We start from the raw sequence: 8,024 nt of genomic DNA, 5'->3' as shown, positions 1-8,024 counted from the left end.
GAGAGTGTTTGTGTGTGTGTGTGTGTGTGTGTGTGTGTGTGTACGTGTGTGTGTATGTACGTGTGTGTGTGTGTGTGTGTGTGTGTATGTACGTGTGTGTGTATGTACGTGTGTGTGTGTGTGTGTGCGTGTACAGAGAATGCCTATGCTGTATAAAATTCTCCAGTGTTCCCTCAAGCTGTAGGTGTTTTTGAGTGACTCTTTTTTCTCGTAGCACAACCGACACTCAGGGCCCAGAATAGCCGTAACCTCTTTCATGGCTTTATCATTCTGTTCGTTCCAGGAAATATTGTGGCCCAGGATTCACCACAGGATGGTCCATCGGAACCGAAGATTTCCCAGCTGGATTCTTATACCAGGTGCCAATTCCAGGTGCCCATTGACAGTATCGGATAGGGTCAGGTCTGGTAGATGAATGGCGGCTACAGTACACACTATCAATTATAGATCCGTGCCTTGCGCCATCAAATTCAGAGCAGAGGAAAGTTGAACCTCTAAGGAGCGAAAAACTTTGAGGGAAGATTATATCCGACCCAGTGTAAAATTGTTGACCAAAAAGAAAAAAGACAAAAACAAACACAACTTATCGTTCACAACGCAGTCATTTCTATCAAAAATGGCTTCATACGTCGATTGCCGCATATCACGGTTGCTGCGTTGAGAAGTTCTTGAATTTCTCAGACATTCGATTGCTTTCTATCAGCCTCTCCATATCAGCACCGTCTATTATCGCATTCCGCTCGAAAAAAAAAAGAAAGATTTGATTTGACCTCTCAATGTCATGTGATTCGCCGACTATAAATTGCACTATCATTGGCTGCTTTCACCGGAGAGATACGACCCGTCCACTCATAATACCTGGTGCCCATTGGCAAAATCGACTCGGTTCGGTTCGATTTGGTCGTCGGGACTGGCCAGATTTTCTCCCAGAGAGGGAGGAAAGCTACCATCGAGGCACAAACCGAAAAAAAAATGCCAACGATGAACTTTAAGTTTAAGAACAAACATGTTTGTTTTTAAGGCCGCAAGTCGGGCGATCGGTTTTGAGGCAGGGATGTTTGATCTTGCAGGATTCAATTGAATTATAACAAGGAAAATATTGCTGTCCCCGACTATATAACAAATGTGTCGAATGTGCAATGTACATCGGGTATTCGGCTGTCTTGTGCAGAACAGCGCGCGCAGGTCCAGGCAGAGCAACTGGCTTCTGTGAACAACGCAGATGAACTGGTATTACTGCATTCTTCTTCGGTCAAGCGAGTGCCATGTCAAAGGCCCTGCTATTCCTAGGCCTAGAAAACAAACGCTTTTGTCATTCAAGGTGAAGCTTCTTGGTCCACATTGAACAGTACTAGGAGTCCCGATGGTTTATTTTGTTCGGGGTTGTTTGTTTTGTTTGTTTGGGGTTGTTGTTGCTTTTGGGGGGGGGGGTTGGGGGTTTTTGGGTACATTTTTGCTTTGTTTTTAGTTTGTTTTTGATTGTTATTTGGTTTACCTTTTTGTTTCGTTTTTCGTTGTGCTTTCTTCTTTCTCTTTCTCTTAATTTATAGCAAAATTGTTGAAATAAAATTGTATTGTAAAGTCAAGTACATTTTTATGCTTGTTTTTCAATTACCAGAAAGGCCCCCAAAGAAAATGTCTTCTGACACAATCAAACCTTGGAAATAAAACTTTATTCTAGGTGTAAGATTTAGGTTTTGTAATCTGTTAGCGATCCAGTAGCATCTGAGCGTTAACACTTCTGCATGATGCCATTCGGGTTTTGTAATCTATAAGTCAATTATCATTGCTATGACACAGTTCTTAAATGGACAAATTCTCATGAATCTTAGTTTGCGAAGTGTGTTGTTTATAAGCATTAACGGTTTTTATCAAGGTCAACAAATCAGTAGAGGTTATTAATTTTCGGGTAACATAAGTAACCATTTCAATACACAAAAGCAATCTGCTGGCTACTCTCAGAGGGTGTGGGTAAAACAAATTAGACGGGCTTCCAAGCCAACTTCTGCAAATCCATAAAAAGACGTGTTTCTCCGAATCGAACTTAAACCTTTGGGATTATTACTTATTCATAGTAAGAAAACATTGATTCCTGGGTTGTGTAAAGAGCTCTCTTGTTCTCGACTCACACACGGAAACGGACTTTCCTCTTTGAAGTTCCTTGCACTGAAACAACTCTCTTTGGAAATGAAAGCATTGCGTGTCTGGGTAAGGGTTTTTTAATTGTAAAAAGTAAACCATAGCCCCCCGCCCCCCACCCACCCCCTCCATTTCATGTTTTCGTGCAACACGATGAACAGAGCCAGAAAGCTGTTTCCCTTTCCTGCAAGGTAATGCTGCAATTTTATATCGGGTGCCATTTGTGGATGGGATCGGGTCGGGTCGGGTCGGGTCGGGTCGGGTCGGATCGGGTCGGGTCGGGTCGGGTCCCCGGATCGTCGCCTCAAAGACAAACGCGTTTGTTTTTGAGACGACGAGTCGGGCACGATCCGTTTCTGCTACGATAGCCCCTTTGCGCCCTCAATCTGGCTAACAAACCGCCTCGACCCGACCCGATCCCCAATGGGCACCCCGTAATATTATTGCTGAGACCCCCCACAACGAAACTAGTATGTTGTGCGCTAGGTCAAACAGGTCGAAATTCGAGCTTTATTTTAAAAATTTACTTATATCTTTTACTTTTGCCAGCTGGTCATCGTTTCATTTATTGGTATCATCGTAAAGCCTGTTCATTTGCCCTCCTTTGGGTAAAAAAAAAATCCATCTGTGTTGAATAGAAGTCTAAATATTTGCTATTGGAGGAGGTCAGGGTCGCCTTTTTCAGAAGTAAAATTAGCGAGAAAATGGCCGCTAAAGTTTGGTAACTTCCATAGCCTGAGAGTCCTTGGAAAAGGAAAATTCACATGTTTTGGGCCTTTAATCAATGTTTTTCAGTAAAATCAACTCAACAATGTGTTTTTCAATGGACGTTAAAGGTATTGAGTCCCCCAAAAAGGAACATTAGAAGAAAAAAAATGCCCATCGGCCCCCAAAAAATGTCGGTGTCTTTTATTTCATTATTTTGACGAGCGCCTGGTTTCACTACTATGCCTCACAAATGAACGGTCACCATATCCCTCCGACTTGAGGACCCGTTCAATTATTTCCTTTGGAATCATTTTTCTTTTGACAGGTTCTACGGAAACAATCCACAATCAATCGAACAGTTGAAAGTCAGTGTTCCACAGAATGTCCAGACAATCGAGTCAGAAGCATGCCACAGAGTTATGTAACTCATTGTAGACGCGAATCCTGCCCATAAGAATGCTTGAAAAAGTTTAACTTTGCTATATTTATACAAATTTTCCAATTTTGTTTTCTGTTTCTGAAACTTAGAAAGGCAGACAACAACAGTTTTATCAATATGAAATGGCCAATGTTGTGTTTCTGGTTTGTGTATGTGGGCTTGAAATGTGTCACAACATTGACTTTGATCTGTTTTTGGTCTGGCAAATATGTCTGACGCGTCCTTTAAGAGTTACAATTTCTAGTGGTGTATTGGAGCTTGTATGAGGAGAAAGGTCAACATGACCTGAAACATACAAGAATGGAGACCACCTCTCCAGAATCTGTTAAACAATATGAATTTTGTATAAATGTGTTCTTCAATGAAGAGAGCCTATGTGTATTTAAAAGAAAATTAAATAATAATATGGTTGGTTTTAGTGGTACGATCGAGTCACTAATCCTCAACTGTGGGAGAGAACAAGCCAAAGGCCAGTAAACAGGGGCGAAGCGTCTATATAATCAAATAATCACTGCTTCCCTTTCTAATTTTGAAACATTGTCGCTGTCAAATTCATCCTTAAACGCAAACCTCATAAATTAAATGTCAAAAGACGTTCGTAATCAACAAATAAAGTGAGGCTGGAATAGAGTTGAAGGGAACATGTGCATGGCAGTCAAAGCTGTTTCACTGCCACATATACCCTGTTCACCCCTTTGGGGCCACAGTTAAAATCAATCACCAGCCGTGATTAAGTAAGCTAACTAACACTGGTCGAGTCTACCTCACAAATGTGAGGGGAACTAACTCTTAATAATCTCTTGACTGCTGCTTGTGCTTTTTTTTTTCCTCGACTTTTTATCGTCCTATAATCAGATCGTGACCTCGATTATGACACCAGCTCCTGGCCGCGAAAGGCTAACAAAAACAGCCAAATGTGAAATTTTAAAAAATAATAATTGTCATGTTCTACCAAAGAGTTAGACTCACTGGTAGATCTATAACATATAGATCTAGTACTGACATCTCTGCTTCTTTGCTTTATGTTTATGTATTCACATCTAAAGTTAAGTTTAATTTTAGTGGGAACTGATATTTAATAAGATACTTTCCCGATTATTTTGGCGGTTGAACATACAATATGAATTCCGGATTTGTTTTCATATCTACAGGCCCTATCTGGTCCCATTTCACTTTGATTACCCTGTCAAACAAGTCAGCCTTCGCCCCTGCCAGTAAAGGAAGATATTCAGGTGAAGAAATTGAAATGGATTGGACACACCCTTAGGAGACCCCCGACAAGCATCATCAGGCAGGCTTTAACGTGGAACCCACAAGGAAAGCGTAAGACGGGAAGACCAAAGATGACATGGAGGCGAGCGGTACAAGCGGAAATTGAAAAAGCGGGGACAGATAGAAAATGATGCTCAGGACAGGCTTCGCTGGAGTAATGTTGTTGATGGCCTGTGCTGCACTGGGAGTTAAAAAGGGCAAGAGAGATGGTTGGGTTTTAGGAAGTTGCAAAGTTTTGTGTTTCACTCAATTTTGTTTGATATCTTTTAACGCGTTGGTTGATTTTCTTTATTGGCAAAATGTGACATCGCTCTGATTATTTTTTTTTAAATTTAAAGTTTTGTTGAAATTGACTCAAAGACAGCCGAGTTATTTCCCTTTAAATGGGCTTTCTTTTCCCTTTGACACTCGGTATATGTATATTATCATCATAACTATTATTTCTATTATTATCATTACTATTATTTTTATTATTATCATTACTATTCTTAATATTCTTACTATTATTATTATTATTATTATTATTATTATTATTATTATTATTATTATTATTATTATTATCATCATCATCATCATCATCATCATCATCATCATCATCATCATCATCATCATCATCATCATCATCATCATCTTTTTTATCATCATCATCATCATCATCATCATCATCATCATCACCATCATCATCATCATCATCATTTTTATCATCATTATAATTATTATTATTATTATTATTATTACATTTCTGTTTTATCATTATTATTATTATTATTATTATTATTATTATTATTATTATTATTATTATTATTCCTATTATTATTCCTATTATTATTTTTATTATTATTATTATTATCATCATCATCATTATCATCATTATCATTATTATCATTACTGAACAACTTACCTCTCAGATGCTGCTGTTGTTGAGATCATTATCTGTTTGTTCCCCAGTGTTGCTGTCCTGTAGCTCACAGCGTGGCTGTCCCGAGCTGAAAAGCCGTAACTTCCACTCGTTAGTCGAGATAACATGCAAGTCTTAAAAATACAAAAATGTGGAAAATTATTTATTTGCAAACTTGTTCATGGAAAAGGGAATATGGTGTGTTATCATCAGACACTAATTCCCTCCACAACCCCCCCCCATTTCCTCCCACCCGTCTCTTTTGAACTGAACTTTCACTTTTAGTTGCTTCATGATGACTTAAGCAATACCATTTCAAAGTATTCGTACGTCATGTTTTACTATCGTATCCGTATGACGTGGGGAACTCTGTGCCACCACTTTCCAAAGAGGAAATTTACTCGTTAATCCGATCCGTACGCTTTGCATAGCAGTCTGTCAAAATGATTTTTGTGAGATATTATAATACTGAAAGTTTCAAAGAGATCTTCGAACTAGAAGTATTCTGAAATGTGAAAAATACTACCCCGGGAGTAAAAAATGACCCTAGAGCGTACGGATAGGGTTAATAAGTGTTGTCAATGAATTAAAATCACGTCTCAAAAATTGATGGAGAGGTCTGGGAAAACATTATTACCACATCAAAGGACAGTTGGATTCAGCTCTTACCGTGTGTAGGAAGATATGGAGTTAGCTCGGCTTTTCTGAAAATTCTAGCGCTTCAATGGAATAATAATATGCATTAGTTTCAGTAAGGTTTTACGGCGCTCGCAATTGCATGAGATCATATGAGCGCCAAGGGGTGGATGTCAACAGAGAAGTCCAAACGGTGAATCAGGCTTATTCTGCTCACCTCTATAGCCTCAACAGCATATTGTCTGCTTTGACCATCAAGGCACCCTGGAAGGCGCGGGCGGTTTACAAGAGAGTGACAAACATACAAAAGAAGTAGAAAAAAAATGACGGTAGTAAGGATGAGGAAAGAAAAAGCAGTAGTTCCACCTATGTTGTTCCGGCACAGTATGAGCATGACATTGATAAATCTGCCTATTTACAATTCTACTGTGCTTTTAAGAACATGCTGATATCCCCCCTTTGGGAATGGCCTAAAGATACTTCAGTCAGTAGCACTGCCAAGGGGGTGGAAGTAATACGTTGTTTATATTTAGTTCGTTTAATGCTTTATTTAGTTTATTTGGATGCACTTTTTATTCCTATTAAGAAGTATGTTTTAAAATTTGCTTGACAGCTTAATCTATTGTGTGTCAAGTTCTTCTTTCTAAATACAATGGACAATATTCATTATTGATTTGCTCTTGAAAAAATGCATTACAATCAGAAATGTCTAATAATATGGCATGTACTTGAAACAGTTTTAGACTTTTATTGTCATTTTTGCTCTTTGAGTTTCCATGCCACTAACTTTTTTTTTCCTCCTGCGAATCCATGTTATTTCTTGTTCTTCCGCTTCTCGTGTGTGTGGGGTTTTTTTAAAAGAGAAAGTGTATAGATTATCTTCCTTCCAATGCATTCACAATTAATTGATAAAAGCGTCCAACATTTAGTTCATTCAATAAATGATTGATTTAAGTGTAAAGCGCACAGAGCCTGCTTTCGTGTGGGAACATGCGCTATTATTATTATCATTATTAATATTATTATTATTATTGTTATTATTATTATTATTATTATTATTATTATTATTATTATTATTATTATTATTATTATTATTATTATTATTATTATTATTATTATTATTATTATTATTATTATTATTATTATTATTATTATTATTATTATTATTATTATTATTATTATTATTATTATTATTATTATTATTATTATTATTATTATTATTATTATTATTATTATTATTATTATTGTTATTAAATGGCATGGATCTTTTGTTTTGTTGCAATACTTTAAAATCGTTCTTAAAGAGTTAATTCATCTTTAAAGAGTTAATATTTTTTAGCTCTTTGTAACACACATCTGTGTTGTTTATCCGGGCGGAATAATGGGTTATCACGGGTATAAATTTGTGCTAAATCGCTACCTCAAAACTATAAAGTTCTATCTGACTTTTTAGGCCATTTTGAGTTACTAGGACCATGAGGTCAGAAACCAAATGTTCTATCTGTTCTATCAAAATCGTAGGTCTATTCGGAGTCGTTATCAAGATATTCAAAGAATTGCGTTCGAAAAAGCTTGACACATTCATGTGAAACTCAATTTTTTTTTTCGACACTTAATTTCTCAAAAGTATGTAGGCCCTACTGTGCAGCAAAGAGTCTACATAACAAGAGGGGCCACTTCTCTCTTTGGGTCAATTAAAAAAGTGTCCTATAAATTCGGTGGCGCCCTTTCGCAAAAGCGCACCTTTTGCGAACAGAGTCATCCTACTTGAGTTTAAAAAATCAAAGTGAAACTAGCAAGTTTTTTAATGAATTTCGGAAGAACGCTTTTTTTTAATGGTTACACTGACAAAAAACCTCTTCCGGAGGAAAGGGTGATTGTTTTCTTCGTTTAATTTGACTTTAGAATGAAAGGCGAGAGGTCATTAATATT

This window comes from Aplysia californica, unplaced genomic scaffold (genome assembly GCF_000002075.1).
Source record: "Aplysia californica isolate F4 #8 unplaced genomic scaffold, AplCal3.0 scaffold00263, whole genome shotgun sequence".
In the NCBI taxonomy this organism is placed as follows: Eukaryota; Metazoa; Mollusca; class Gastropoda; order Aplysiida; family Aplysiidae; genus Aplysia; species Aplysia californica.
This window is presented reverse-complemented; position numbering follows the sequence as displayed.